Raw genomic sequence first — 16,590 nt, forward strand, 5'->3', positions numbered from 1 at the left:
AATTGGTAGCATTGACCCAAAACAAAGTAATGGATGGTATGATAGACCAACGAGGTGATAACCATCAAGCTGAATGACCCAACCCAGATAGTCATGGTGATGAGGTGAAAGTGTCATGTTCAAGAGCAACTTACTACCATAAAGTGTTATCCCCTTTTTCCCATTTTCCCCAGTCATTGCTGACCAGTACCTCTTTATTTTTATCAAGCTTGAGGAGGATAACATATGTTTGTTGTATAATTTCACCCTTCGGGTGAATCCATCACTAATTGATGCTTTAACGAGTCTAGTGAAGGTGAAACTCGGTCTTCTCTAGATGGACAAGTTTGTTGCTATTTGATGTTTTTAACGAGTTTAACGACAAAGATAACTCGGTACTTTTCATGTTTAGAGAGTTTGAAAAGGGACAAAAATAAAACTCCACAAGTTATTTTTCGTAAATTATTCTCTTAAGCCTGAAAAAGCGTAAAATAATACAAGAGAGATATCGTTTCCAATTTGTTAACAAGCTGAAAAGGACAAGCGCTCGATAATATTTTCATATTTAGAGTCTAAAAAGAGCTTAAAGAGGACTCCACTTTGAGGAACGAGTGGTATCTAAGGTAGCAACTGGTTTCGGTGATGTTGGAACTTCTCAAAACATGTTGATTTATGTGAAGAGGCTAGCTAATAAGACCACTCATTGCAACTGTTCCTCAAAAAGGGTAAAACAACCAAGTGAAAGTGTATGATCAGCCAAAAGGATGGTGACGATGGGATGAAATCAACCAAGGCTCATCTGACGAAAAGGCTGATAGAATGGCAATCACAAGGGTGAAAATGGAAATGGGTTCATTTTTACACAATCTTGAACCATAGGGAACTATGCTTGGATTCAGTTTCATGTTTACACAAGCTTGAAACAAAAAATTATGCTTGGATACAGTTTCATTTTTACACAAGCTTAAATGAAAAACTATGCTTGAGATTAGTTTACATGCCCCCAACATGATGAAAGGGAGAGTCTTCTGTAACCATATGGAAGTCGCTGCGGTGAAGCAGGATGGTTATCCAACACCTTTTTGGCTTCGTCTAGATAGGGACAAAGGTGAATGGGGTGATTCCCTTCACATAACCTATAGGGAAACTTATCTTTACCATTAGGTGCATGCCCCCCAAGCTTCATTACATTCACCTAACTTGCAGCTATCAGGTGGATGGAATGAAGGTTCTTTTACAAGATCAAGTGAAAGACTTGATTGGGATTTTACGAGATCTAGTCAAAGACTCGACTTGGAACTTTGCTCCAAGGGTCCTTGTTTCATTTTTTAACGAGATTGACACAAGACAAGGAACTATCCTCATGGGAGTTGTTTCATTTTTTAATGAGGTTGACACAGTAAGAGAACTATCCTCATACTCCTTCGATCACAACTCATAAGAGGTCATGAAGGAGAGATCCAGTTCCAATGCCCCCAGTACATGATGTACAACATCACTGAATTGATCATCAGTTGATGTAGGTATGGAACGGGTTGCCACATAATTAACCCATGGTGGGGATGATACCATTGGTACAAAAGGACCATTTAGGGAACATGGTTGACTGGAATCCATATTTGGACCGGGAAATGAAAGCTGGTCAAAGGTGACAATTCTGCCTTCATGCGGGAAACAAATCACTCAAAAGAGTGTTGATACAATAGCTCCCATGTCATAAACATAGTCGTGCTGAAGAAGTAAATTGTAATCTAAAGGGCTTGGGACTACCATCGCGTTCAGATAAACGATTTTTCCTCCCAAAGTAATAGGAAATTGAGGAAGGATCCCTAATGGTTGACTGGTTCCTCTGTTAAAATCCAACGAATTCTGGGTAACAGGCACAAGTGGTGGCGAGCTGAGCGCTTGCCAAGCAGTTGAGGAAAGGATACTCATTGATGTACCTTCATCTATAATAGTGCCAGATACAATCATATTACAAACTTGTACTATGATCTGGAAAGGCACATAAGAAGGAAGACAAAATCCTACTAGTTGATTCCAATCAAAGGAAGTGACTAGACTACTTGGAGGGGGTACCATAGAAACGGGAGAATTAACCCCTTGAGTTACGAGAACTGGAGGATTTTCCTCCTGTCTTGATGTAACAGGAGGACTGCCCCCAAGCTCATTAGAATCTGAAGAAACAAAAATAACTTGAGTGGTATCATATTCACTCTCTTCGGGAAAGGTACGATTTACTGAAGGTGAAATCGGGTCGATTGTTACCTCGACCTATTGATTTGGGTCACGTATAGACTCATAGGATTCACTTTTAGAGAGAGTGGGTTTACCAATGGTCGATCTTGGTCAGTCAATTCATCAACTAGTGAAGGATTTAGGGAGAGCTTCCTGTAAGTGAAGCAAGACGGTTATCCAACACTTTTTTGACTTCATCTAGATAGGGACAAAGGTGAATGGGGTGATTCCCTTCACATAACCTACAGGGAAACTTGACTTTGCCCTTCTTTCCATGAACTTTACTACCACTAGTTGATGGTGTGTCACCAACATGATCTCCAGAAGTTGATGACACAAGATGATGTGAACGAGAAGACCATTCTTCTAAGATCTGATGAATATCAGGACAATTTCGAAGAAGATGGTCCCCCGCACAAAGTTTGCATGAATATCAAACTTTGTGAGGCTTGACGGGCGGTTTCTCATCAGATGTTTCATTCAAAGCAATGTTTGCTTGGTTTCCCCTCCGCTGAATTTTCTTCTTCTTCTTCTTCTTCCCTTTCTTCTTCTTCTTAGCTACCTGGTTACTAGTACCAATACTTTCACCAGGCGAAGAGGAAGAAGGAGAGGAAGAAACAACCAAGGAAGAAGGCAAAGGGTCAACTTTAGGATCAACTAGAGGTTGATTTGTCTAGTTGGAGGTGTACTCGATTGCGGAGAAATCATGACATTTTGAACCAAGGAGGTTGAAAACAACCATACTAGCAAGCCAATGGTAAATCCTGGAAGGGATAATGTAGCCATATATGGAGCACCAATATTTCCAAAAGGAGGAAAAGGACTAGGATTCCCATCAAAAGGAATTCCTTGATCGGTGGACTCCGGATTTGTCGCCATATGTTTCAACCTAAGATCAACTAAGGAGTGAGCATGGAGGATGTTATCCGCGGTCAATTAATTTTATTTTAATCAAAGTAACATAACAAAACAAAAGAGGGATAATCTAGGCAAAAGGTTTACCAAGCAACTGTGAACTGCAGAATACCTCTTGGTGAACCAAGAAGTACAAGCAGGCAATCTCCCTGAATGCTGTGTTCGGTGTATCACAGTGTACAAGGCGGCCAACTCGGTTACCTAAGGATGGATAGCAACCTAGTGTTTTCCTCCCATATATACCTGAAAGTACGTGGAGGCCCAATCCGTATAAGCGTTGTCTAATGCAAAACCGCACAGTGAGAGCATTCCCATATACTTTATATACTGTAACACCGCCCTATATACCCAAAGGTATGTGGACAAGCTACGATATACTCACGTATGTGGAATGAGGTATCACACTCCAGATGTATTGCAAACAAGTTAGCAACAATTGCTTTGTTTTACGACGCTGGAACACGTCTCTAGCCTAGACCTCTAAATGTTTTTCGTTAAGTGAAAATTGTCCATTAGGTAAATTCAAATAAATTTTAAGTTGATCTTCTTTAAAATTTGCCTTTAAAGGTTCACCACGTGATGTATGTTTGCAATTCCTAAAATTCAACTAATATGATAAGCATTCTTTCCATTCATTTTAATAATGAAAATCCTTAGCTAATAGGGATAGAGCAACCAGATCTTTGACAAAGAGCACATCTAATGCAATTTCCCTAGCTATTCCTTTCAAGAATTCACAAACTACAATATAAATGATGCAAAATTCATGTATTTCTTTTCGATTTCCCTTAATGTGAATGAACAAAAAGGAAAACTAATGCACAATCAATCAATAAACTCTTTTCATAAAAATGACGATTTTGCGACAATTTCTTTTCAAGGAAAGGAAGACTTTACGACACTTTCATTTTCAAAGAAATGAGGAATTACGACACTTTCAACGAAAATAATAATCATATGCACACATCAATCAATCGATCTTTCATGAATTAAGACTTTACAACAATTCAATTTTCGAAGGAAAAGACGATTTTACGACACTTTCTTTCGACAAAGATCAATCGACCAAAAAACTAACTTTCGACTATAGATTGAAAATGACAAAGTAAATACATAAGAAACATTTATCAGTCCTATTCTAAGTAGGGCCAGCTAAGGAGATGAAAAACTATGTTCAGAGACAAGACATCATTGACATTCAGCAAATCATTCAAATAGGAGAAAATTGGCAAAAAACTTCAACTCCTAGATGGGAAATTGATCCTCAAGGGATCAACGCAGGCTGTAGTGAGAGACAGTGCACTTCAGTGCACTGGCTCTATGCGGGAAGTGCATTGCAGCGCACTGTGTCCTTCACTGGGCTGCGTTGGTAACAGTAAGCCATTTTTGAAGGAAATTTGACACAGTTTTGACTCAATTTTCAATGAAATAAGATTGAAATTCAATCAATGACCACAAGTACAATATGTAGAAATGCCTTAAGAGGTTGATAAGATACTAAGACGGATAATTGTTCCCCAGTGGAGTCGCCAATTTGTTTTGGGAAGTTTTAGTGTCTGCAGATAAACGCTTAAACTCCTATACTAGTAGCTAAGTCTAGAACAACATTGCAAAGCATTCTCTACTTTTTCTATAACCAATAGATTAAATAAGATAGTAAAGAATCCTACCTGAAGCTTTCGCTTACTCCTTATCTCCCTTGACCAATTCTGTCGCTCCTTTCCGTACTTAATCCGCTTGAAAAGTACCCACACACAGACAGAAGACAAAAACCGATCAAAGCATATGATAATGATCTATTGATTAAACATAAAAGGGAATCAAGTGCACAATACACATATGAAAGCATCAATAAACAACACAAACATATGGAGAAATCTTTGCACACTTTATTAGTAAAAGGAAGAGTTACAACCCAATTTGCTTGATTTAGTGTCCCTCCTCCAGTTCAATCCCATCCTCTCCTCATAACAAGCAAGACATTTTGACATCATTACAATACTTGAAACCAACTCAAGTCGCATAATAACAACATCTCCCTATAATTCAATGATTTCCAGCCCCTGATCACTTAGATGAGTGGTCTTTTTATAGGTGAATGAAGGAAGTTATGTCATAAATGGTGACAATGAATGCCCTCCCAAACTTAGGATTTAGTTCCATGGAGGAAGGGATAAAGGGATTGATGTTCCCTAACTCCCTCCCTCATCCTATTTCGAGCCCAAAGGAGTGGATAGACTTTGGAAACTTCTAGAGGCATCCTATGGATAAGAATATTCTAAACCCCAATGCATATTTTGCTCAAATTCGCCCAGCGCAGGCCAAAGAGGGCTCAAGTGCACTGCAATGCACCCTGGCAGTGTACTGGGCTGCACTACAGTGCACCCTAATAAAGGCCTGCCTGCGCTGATCTTCTTAGAGGCAGTTTTTGGATGATTTCAATCATGGAATCTCTTGGGAAGGAGGCATTTTTTATGGTTGACTTCATTTGGGCATGTAACAACTGAATTAGGGTTTGATTGGCTCTAATAGTACTGATCTATAAGTCAGGGTTGATGTGCCCAAATGGATCTGTAACACTTCTTTACATGCATCATGGTTAAAAGGATCCATGTGCATAAGAGTTCCCAAAGATGTAATCTCTATTGTGGATGGCCTTGATAACATGTCATCCAACCTATTAGTGTTTCCATTTTTTATACTTGATGACGAGGTGAAATTGTTGTAAAAACCCCATCCACTCGTAATGTTTGGTTTGTTGAAGCTTAATATAGGTCTATAAATATTACATTGTTGGTAATTTATGTGGAAGATGGTCTCCTTTCCCATCAGTTAGTGCTTCCGCTTCTTAACAAATATCACTAGGACATATAGTTCCTTATCATATGTAGGGTAGTTTAAGAAACCCCCCCCATGAAACATTTTTGAATCATATCATACTTGCTTACCTCATTTCATCATTGATCCCATGGCATACTCATTTGCATCCATCTCCAATTTGAAAGGATTCTACAAATTTGCTAATGTGAGGACTGTAGCTTGACTAATTTTTCATTTTAGCTCATTGAAACCCTTCTATTGATTATTTCTCCACTAGAAACTATCACCACTTGTTGTTATTATGATGGTGCAATTATTTTTGAAAAGGATGTTATGAACTTCCATAGATACAATTTTAACCCAACAAATATATTAACTTATAGATCGTTAGTACGAAGTAGGCATTTCATGATGGCCTCCATCTTTGTGGGTTATGTATTTAGTTTCCCTCCATCGATAACATACCCCAAATAAACCAATACTACTGAGAAAACTCAAATTTATTGAGGTTATCCAAAAACTAGTGATTGTTTATAGTCTCTAATACTTGTGTGAGATATGAGATGTGCTCCTCCCAAGTAGATTTATAAACCAATATATCATCCAAATATACTATAACAATTGAATCTAAATATGTGAGCAATACATAATTCATTAGTCTCATTAATGTAGTAGGTTCATTACATAAACCAAATGGCATGACCAACCATTCATTAAAATATTGACTTGCCTTAAAGGCAATCTTATAGTTGTCTTCTTCTTTGACACATACCTGGTGGTATCCTGATTTTAGATCTAGCTTGTTGAATTACATTACATGATCAAACTAGTATAATAAATCATTGGTCCTAGGTGGAATGTGTTGATTCTTGAGTCTAATCTTGTTCAATACCCTATAGTTGATACACATCCGCTAAGTCTCATCCTTCTTGGGTATAATTATGATAGTTGACTCACAATTTGAGGTGCTACTTGAATCACTCCCATCTATAGTAGATGTTTTAGCTACTTCTTTACCTCATCTACTTCTAGAAAAAAACTTATTATACATCCCAATGTTTAGTAATCATGAGTCAAGAAAAAATTATATCTCATGCTTTACTTTGCTCTTAGGTGGAAACCCTTTAGGCTCCTAGAACAGTTATTTATATGCATGTAGCAGCTCCTCTGACTAATATTTTTCTCTTTAGTACATCCCCTCAAGTATTCTTTTGCCCTTACCAATCCATCACCTAGTTTATTCATTCTTAAGAAAAGCAACATGTATTTGTTACTGCAACTAATCAATGTTTTAGCTTGGTTGGCACTTACTAGTGAGATATTTGATTTACCTTTGTGTACATAAATGATGTAGGAATTACCATCCTTAATTAGGTGGTATTGGTTAGCTCTCTATGAAGAATTCATCCCTCATATACATATAGGGGCTTGTAAATACTACACCACACAATTCAAGGGGTACTACATCTAGTTCCACTTCATCAATAAACTCTACACTTATAGAAAATTTTATCTTGCACTATTTTGTGACCTTGATTTTTGTATTCTTTTACCCACCCCAACAAGTGTGGGTTTGGTTGGTTATGAACCTCCAACCCAAGCTTGTTGACTAGATCAACTATGATGATATTGGCTTGTGAATGAGAATCAAATAGAGCATCTACCTTGGTCTTATTGACCTGGATCTTGTTATGGAAGAGTTATATCATCTCCTTCTCTTCTTGGTGATGAAGGATACTCAAATTCACCACATTCTTCATTGAAGCATATGAAATATTCTCATCCATGTTTGAGATGCTCTTTAATTTCCTTGAATCCATGGTTAGAAGGTCCTTCTTCTTGGAATCCTTCTTACAGTTCTTAGGGTTCAACTCTAGATATAGTTTCCAACACTTTTCTTCAGTGTGTCCATCAATATTACAATGGATGTATTGGTTACTTAGACTCTTGCATAGATGGGCAAAGGTTGTTGTCTTCTTTTCTTTCCCTTTCCACTTATTCTTCCCCTCGTTGGAAGTATGTTAGTGCTCTTCTATTTGGAACCACTTGCTTGTCCTATCTTGTCGCCTATATTTTTCAGATGTTGTGCTTATACACAAGCCTCATTAACTATACTAGGCATGAAAAGCATCACTTGCTTTCTCAAATGACTCTGCAGGCCTCCCAAATACCTGAGGAGTAGATATAGGTTCTTGGGAGAGATACCCGACATGTTATTTATCTTCTTGAATTAATGGTGTCCTCTTACACAATTTGCCCCTGCCTTTGCCTGAAGTAATACTAATAGATCCAGTAGTACTTTACATGCCCAATAGGGTAGAATTGCGACTTAATAAAGGGTTTGAAATCCTCCCACTTAGTTATTGGTGTATCACCCTCTAGCCTAATGTCTCTATGTTCCTTTCTCCCCAACTTAATGCATGACCCTCTAGTTTAAATTTGGAAAAATATTATTTCGTTCTTCTTCTATATGGTGGATGCCAAAATAGACCTTGAATTGTAGCAACCAATAATTTAAATTTACCACATCAACCTCAATTTTGGTATCGCTTGATGTCCACTTTTTCCATTTTAAATAAGGAATATGAAGGGGTACTGGTATTAGAACTTGGATGCTCTTTCTCATGCTCTTTCCTTGGCTCCTTTTCTAGCTCTTAATTTTCTCCTAGTTCCCCCTCTAACCCGATCTCTAAATTAGAGCCTATAGCTTCTTTGAATGTTCTAAGATTGCTTCCTAGAGCTACCACAAGGAGGCTATTGTGAGATTAGTGACTTTCTCTTCAAGCCTCATAAATTGCTCTTTTTTCATATATTGAGGGTTGTTATAAATAGACTCATCTACCATGGTTAGGGTTCTTTGACTTAATTCCTTAAAAAAATAATTGGATCCTATGATTTCCTACAATTACTCTAAAGAAAATTGCTCTAAGACAAGTATGATATATAGTCTATCATGAATATTCCACTAGAATAGTTCACCACAACAAATCTTATAATATTCTAAAATATTAGATTATGTAAATGTTGATGGGCCCAAATGTTCCGCCAATGATCAAGGGATCTCCCAGGTGTAAAGTCCCAACTAGACCCTATATCGTTTGGAATAGGAGTCCCATCTAGTATATTGGCTCAGTTTCCATCTCACTTGCTTTATGATATGCTCTAGTCTAAATCAACAACACGTAAGAAACCAATACAACTTTTGATGAATACAAGTAAAAATAGCTTTGTGAAATACTTACAAGTAATGTGCATGAAACATCACCACAAGAAAAATAAGTGACATGAACCTTTACAAGAAGAATGTTAGCATTACTCTAATAAACACTACAAGGAAAAGACCTTCTAACGAGGGTTTTTGTGGAAGTCGTTATAAAAATAGCCCAAAAATCTATTTGTAGCGGAGGTGGGTGGGTGGATGTCTTGGCATATGTTTTTTGAACGGTGCATTTAAAATATACAAACACACTAGTGCTTTATTATCCATACAATCATCAGTGTTGCAAATAACATGGTGCACTATCAAAAAAATATTTTTATAAAATAAAATTAAAAGACATGATGTGTTGAATAACATAATTCAACGATGCTTGAACAACTGATAGCACCGGTGCCCTTGATTTTGCTCACCTACTCCCACATCAAATTTGGCCTTTAGTCTACATTCTTCAATCTTGCACAGAGATCATAGATCTTGGAATGGAGTAGCTTATTTCTTCCCATAAATACTTGAAGTAAAGTTACCCCACTCCTCTGGTAGTGCATTTAGTACAACTATAGTCATTTCTCTATCAGACGTGACTTATCCTAGATCTTGAAGTTGATCCCCGATCTCAGATATCCTCATAAGTATGAGGTTATTCCATGTTCCCTTAACATCTTTAGCTTGTAGAGTTCTTTCCTTAATGAGACGACTTATCCAACAGTTCTTATGGAATACAACTCTACCAATTTATCATAGATTTCTTTTGAATTTTTGAGTGTAGATACATCTGGGATGAGGGGATCCTTGATGGATTCTATGAGAATCCTTTGAACCCTAACTTCCCCTTTCATATACTTTTCAAGAGCTTGAGCATATTCCTTTCTTGGTTTAGTGATAGATCATTTGACATGTTCCATGACCTCATTTTCAATGAGATTCAGATCTGTCCTTTTCTTCCATGCAAGATAGTTTGAAGCCCCAACCAATTTGTTGCTTTCCTTATAAAAAGACATTTTGACATATTCATATGTGGGAATAAATATACTTACTTGATAGGATGCTCCTTCTCCTTGTTGATTCTTTGATGTTGATGATGATATATAGAATAGAAAACTTCTCCTTGATGAAGATAGTTTTCTTCAATAATGATCGTTGATCCCACAAAGAGGGAGATCCCTTTAGATCCTTTGATGGTGGAGTCTTTGTTGATGAAGATCGATAATGACTTCTTGATGATGTATCCAATGGTAGGAATCTTGCTTCAACGAGAGAGAGATTGCCTTAGAACCTTGATGATAATGTCTTTTGATCTAGCTTCCATTGGATGAATAGTCTTCAAGATACTTGATTCGTAGATCTCTTAAACTTGAGTTGGGTTTTGGCCTTCTTCTCTTGATGATGATCCGAATACTTCTTTGTAGACTTCTTCTTTGATCTAGGGTTATGATGCTTCCTTTGTAGATCTTGACTTCAAGATGATCTTCGCTTTGATGCCTTCCCCGATATTTGATTCTTGAGTGTCCCTTGATAAGATGCCCTTACTTGACTTTATCACCTTAGCTCTGAAACCATGTTGAGAAATCTAGGGCATCAAGTATTAGGTTATTTCTCTACTTTAGATAACTGCTTGTGAATGATTTTTACTTCTTGATTAAGATCTTCTTGTACTTATGTTATTATAATGTTATTGTTCATCAAATAAATACCACGCATAAACCATAAAGAATGCAATAGATTTAATGTTTATCAAACTCATTTAAGAAAATATATTGTCTAGATTTGGTTGCCCACAACAAATAGTTACAGACAATGCACAATATTTCAGCAACATCAAAATGATAGAGTTTTGTCAGAAATATCAAATTACATTGCATCATTCTACACCATATTACCCACAAAGTAATGGGTTATAAGAATCATGAAATAAAATTATGGTCAAGGTAATCAAGAAAGTATTAGCAGATCACAAAATAAGTTGGGATAGTCATCTCAAATATGTTGTTTGGGAAAACAGAGTATCACCCAAAAGATCTACTGGAAAGTCCCATTTCCAACTTTTATATGGAACTAAAGTAATTTTTCCTACACAACTAGCATTTCCAGTAGCTAAATTTTTTCAGGAATCATATGAGGAAGTTGATGATTTTTCAAGGAGAATCAAGCAGATCATTGAGCTAAACCTAGACAAAGAAGAATTTCAACACAAACTTCATCAGTATCAAAACAAAATGAAAATATTATTTGACAGAAAGGTTATAGAAAGATATTTTATACAAGGTGATATAGTCTTAAGATGGCATGCCAGAAGAGAAGAAAGAGGTAAGCATGGAAAAATTGATAATTTTTGGTTGGGACCATTCAGCATTGCAGAAGTAAATGGTAACTTCACTTTCATTATGCACAATCTAGAAGGGCAATATTCTTCATTGCCAGTAAATGGATAATATCTCAAACACTACATTCAGTATTAGATGCTTGCAGCTACCTTCATTGTAAATTTCCAGTTTTCGTTAAATTTCACTATCAAAGTGTGATTTTCTCAGCAAAGACTCCATAGCCCGAGGAGAAGGCACATGGATCTGCATGTTCTCTACATCCCATGTGGGGGGAGAAGTTCCTAGATGGAGCCAATCTTGTAACGATATATATATATATATATATACACACAGAAAAGAAAATGACAAAATAAAACAAGAAAATATATCAAACGAAAAGAATAAGAGGATATACATACATATATATCTATATATATATATATATATATACACACACAGAAAAGAAAATGACAAAATAAAACAAGAAAATATATCAAACGAAAAGAATAAGAGGATATACATACATACATATATATATATATATATATATATATATATATATGTATGTATGTATGTATATATATAAGTGGGTTGTAATAGGAATTCAGAGACATGATAGAGTTTGATGAGCCAAACACATTAGAGGATGCCATCCGAAAGATGAAGTATTGCTACGAACAATCTAAGCATAGGACCGAGTTTCAAACTAATTGGAAGGTAAAAGGCAAGCCCAACTTTAGAGGCAAAGGGAAGAGAGTTGCAGGACATAAATTGGGAGGAAGGAATGTGAAGGTTGCCACTCCTTTTAAGGGAGATTTTTAGCATAAATCCATTGCAATGGATAAAGTCCATTTCTCTAAGCCTAAAGGAGAGGAAACCAAGGGATTCAAAAGATAACCCATACAATGTTGGACTTGTGGAGAAAACCACATGAAGAAAGACTGCCTCAACTCCAAAAGAATGCCCTGAGGCTATATAATGTGCAAGAAGCAGAGATGGTGAAGGATGTGGCTCAAAGTGTAACATGAATCTATGTCATGTTGGAGAATAGGTAGGTCAATCACCAAGCATCAATGATCGAAATGGAAGGTGTGGTCGATAACCAATCTATTTCAATTTTGATAAACCCATGTTCTAATTTTAGTTATGTTGGCCCAAAGGTTGTAGAGAAGTGTGCATTGTAGAAGATAACCCATGAAAGGTCGTGGTTAATTCAATTAGCCACATGAACCAAGAGATGAGTTGAAGATGTGGTGAATTCATGCCCACCTCTGTAGACCTGAAATTGCTACCATTGGGCTCATATGAAGTGCTAGTTGTCATGGACTCGCTAGCAAGCCTCAAGACAAAAATTCACTGCTAGAGTAAGTTGTGGAACGCCTCAATGAAGGGGAAAGAGTGATGCTGCAAGGGATAAGAAAGTCGGTGACTATTCAACAAATATCAACAATGTAGATGAAAAGGTGCAATCGAAAGGGATGTAAACTGTATGATGTCTAAGTGACCAATGAGTCAAAAGTTGACAAAGATAAGATGGAAGAGCATCTAATTTTTAAACAGTTCAGCTATGTGTTTCACGAGGAATTCAAAACTAGATTAAGTTTTCTACCTCTAAATCTTACAAACCGACAAAAGAGAACAATCCCTAAATACATGACCATACAAATGGCATTGAGAGCATATGGAGGGTACAATTATATAGTCTAGATTTTGGGTGTAGCTCTTGGATGTTGAGATAATCTCAATGGACTAGTAAAGGCCATGCCTAATGTTTATATTGACTAGAATTCAATCCATGAACCTAGGTTGGCTATTCAGAAAATTGTTATCCACTGAGAGGATTTTTCCAATTTGGTCCCCATCAACCTTTATCACCTTGATTGTCCATAACTCCATTAGGAGATTAGGGACCTTAATCTAGATTGGTGTGGACTCCATATTTTTGACCTTAGCATCAAAGGTGGATGTTAGAACTTAAGGGATAAAGGCGCATTATCCTAGAACCATGAACACTTCATTACCTGCAATGCATTTGCCTTTAACCTAAAACAAGAACCGACCCTCTAACCTAACCTAAAACAAGAACCTCCACCTATACTCGCGTCTCAATGTTACAAATTCTCAACCTTACAAATATGATGACTATCAACAATTATCAACATTTAATTTATATGGCTATACTAGAATATGTATTTTTAAAATAGTTAACCATTTGGATATCTTCCTTCAAAAACACCAAATAAGATCTTCTGAAAACCCTAAACATTATCAAAAAAATATCTTTCCTAACCTAATGTAACCTAGCCTAAAACAAGAGCATCTGCCTCTAACTTAAAACAAGAACCTCCACTCCTGACCTCCACTGGTCACCTCTACTCCCGTCCCCACGTTACAAATTCTCAACCTTACAAATATGATGACTATCAACATTTATCAACATTTTATTTATATGACTATACTAGAATATGTATTCTCAAAATAGTTAACCAATGAGATATCTTTCTCCAAAAACACCAACTAAAATCTCGTGAAAACCCTAAACATTATAAAAAAATATCTTTCCTAATTTCATCATACCCCAAAACTTGTCCAAATAATTTTATTTTTTCATTATTTAAATTTTTTTTCATGCATTAACATTATCCTAGTACTTCTTCCCGTACTCTTAAATCCACTTAATGAGAAAAGGTGGATTTTACTACATTTATCCCATAATTTTTGTTTAGTGTTGCTTTTCCAATATTCCCACCTCCTAAAAAAATTTTAAATCCATATCATGAGAAAAGGTGTATTTTATTACATTTATCTTATAATTTTTGTTTAGTGTTGATTTTTTTATACATATTTTAAAGTTGAACTTCATCACTAAAAAGAAATGGAAAAAACACTTCTCTTTTTTTTTTTTTGATTATTTTAGGTTACATGTATTTGAAAAGAAATTATAAATTTTATAAACGAACATTTTATTTTATTTTAAAATGTTATGCATTTAAAGACATCAGAGAAAGTGATGGGACTTGGCATTGTTTTTTAGCAAGAAGATTGTAGAAAAGTTGGACCAGTTCATATTAATTTGAATAGCATTGTTTTTTAGCAAGAAAATGGTTGAAAAGTTAGGCCAATTCACATCAATTTGAATAGCATTATTTTTTAGCAAGATGATTGTTGAAAAGTTGAACCAATTCATATCAATTTGAAGAAAAAAATGATTAAATTACAAAAAACGAAAAAACTATACTTCCATAAACTAGACATTAAAATATGAAGTTGTGTTTAGTGCGATTTTTTGGAAGTTTTTATGGTAGGTTTTTCGGGTTTAATTTCTCTAAAATCCCGTAGGAATTTAGTGAAATCTTTTACGTTAGGTTTTTCCGGTCTAATTTCTCTAAAATCCCGTAGAAATTTATTGAAATCACAAGCTTGATGGGTAATCGTGTGCAATAGAAGTGCCCTATGAGTTTTCGATGGCGCTAAATCCATATATACAATCAAAGAAACTAGTTATTTCACCTCAAATTTTTCCATTAGATTTCGGCGGAAAAAAAATATCATTTCATTTCGGTTACCTCAGCACAGGAAAATGCTATATTCAGTTAAGTTAAACCGCAATCGATTTTGCACACCAAAGCCCTGAACTTAAATGAAGTGAAATATATTTTCAGAAGTGGAAACTTTCGCGGAGCCGAGCATCGACACCCTTCGACTATCAGCAGGCCCAACAGGAGCAGACGAATTGAGGTGCTGCGAATTCTTAAGATAAACATTGAGAGCAAACACTATCCCTACTTTGGAGGTCCGTTCTTGTTGGCAACCACAGTGGAATAAGCCGCGCCTAGCATCTTAATACAGAGGAAAGACTAACCCGTTTTTTTCTGAATACATTCAGAGACGGAAGTGCATGAACTAGCGGACACCCACGCAGAACTGTGCCCTGATCCCCTGACGACGAAAGCATATACAGAGGTATTTTTAAAGAAAATTTCGTGTCTTATTTGAATAACAGCATTGTTTGTCTTTAATTTCTTTTGATTTTGGAACAATGGAGAGAGACGATTTTACACAATTATTGGAGGAAACTTTCAAATATATGGAATATATAAATGCAATTGCATTTAATGAAACACAATATATGGAGCATTGTTAGCCGCTAAGTTACAAAATCCACAGAGCATGGGAATTAGCAGATGGACGCTCAGATGCTAGCAAAATTTAATACAGACTAGCAAAACCAACACTTTACTTCATTATTTAGATTTAGATTAGACTGAAAACCAATGTGCCACTAAGTTTCTGGGACGTGGTAGTGGGGAAACACACTTTGGAGATGTGTGGAGACACCCTCCCAATTTTGAGTGTCACGGAGGGTGGGGAGACCTCGGGTCTAAATGGCTGTAACTATCTCCTTCGCTGTTTAGCACCAAACTGTAGGCTTTACCTTGGCTTTTAAACACTTAAATATTGAACACCTGACTGTCGAATCTCTTAAACTTAGGCTGTTAACAGTTGAACCTAATCTATCCCAGCAAAATCCAAATTTGGCAAGATGAATCTCTTTGGTGGCTGCTGTCTTAATCATGGCGGCTTGGCTGTAGCTTCTAGTACGTCCTCTATGGTAGCTTGGCCCGAAACAACATTTTCTTCCTCTTCCTTGGCAGCTGGACACTCTCCACAGACAGAAATCAACAGCTCAAAGGGAAATTCCAAATGGTAAGTGTAAATGTCAAATGGAGATGGAAAAGTATATGTAGAGTCATTACGTTAAGTTACGTGAACTGGTTTTTTTTTGAGATTCTTGTTTTTTTCACTGTTTTAGGTTTTCTCTTTGAAAAATCGTGGGGGCCGTGCAGACATCCTACTTTTAAGAAGGGGTGCACACGAGTCCATCTTTTTGTGAAACTTGCTCTCCATACTGCTGAAACATTTCATCTCACTTTTTTAAAATGTCACGAAATGGGAGACGCCACAAAACATTTTGCTAGGTATCTTGTCGTCCCGAGGGCATGGGGATCATGTGTAACATTGGCAAATCTATCATTTGCTAAAAAAGTTGTCTCTGCATCATGCATGGGCTGTGTTGCTCCATCCTTTATTTGAAGCAAGCGAGTATGGATTTTTTCA

The 16,590-nt window shown here is 36.5% G+C and overlaps 1 protein-coding gene across 1 annotated transcript in view; it reads left to right on the forward strand.

Annotated features, from left to right (window-relative positions):
• The first annotated feature begins 14,990 nt into the window (after positions 1-14,990).
• Positions 14,991-16,590, forward strand: part of MED21 (mediator 21) — a 191,512-nt gene continuing 189,912 nt past the window's right edge. Inside the window, exons 1-2 of the mRNA XM_089428500.1 lie at positions 14,991-15,265; positions 15,359-15,435. The gene's annotated coding sequence lies outside the window, so the exon portion shown is untranslated. The remainder of the gene's footprint in view (positions 15,266-15,358; positions 15,436-16,590) is intronic.

This window comes from Pinus tabuliformis, chromosome 4_2 (genome assembly GCF_031772625.1).
Source record: "Pinus tabuliformis cultivar Carrire ecotype Pingquan chromosome 4_2, CPIR1, whole genome shotgun sequence".
Classification (NCBI taxonomy): domain Eukaryota; kingdom Viridiplantae; phylum Streptophyta; class Pinopsida; order Pinales; family Pinaceae; genus Pinus; species Pinus tabuliformis.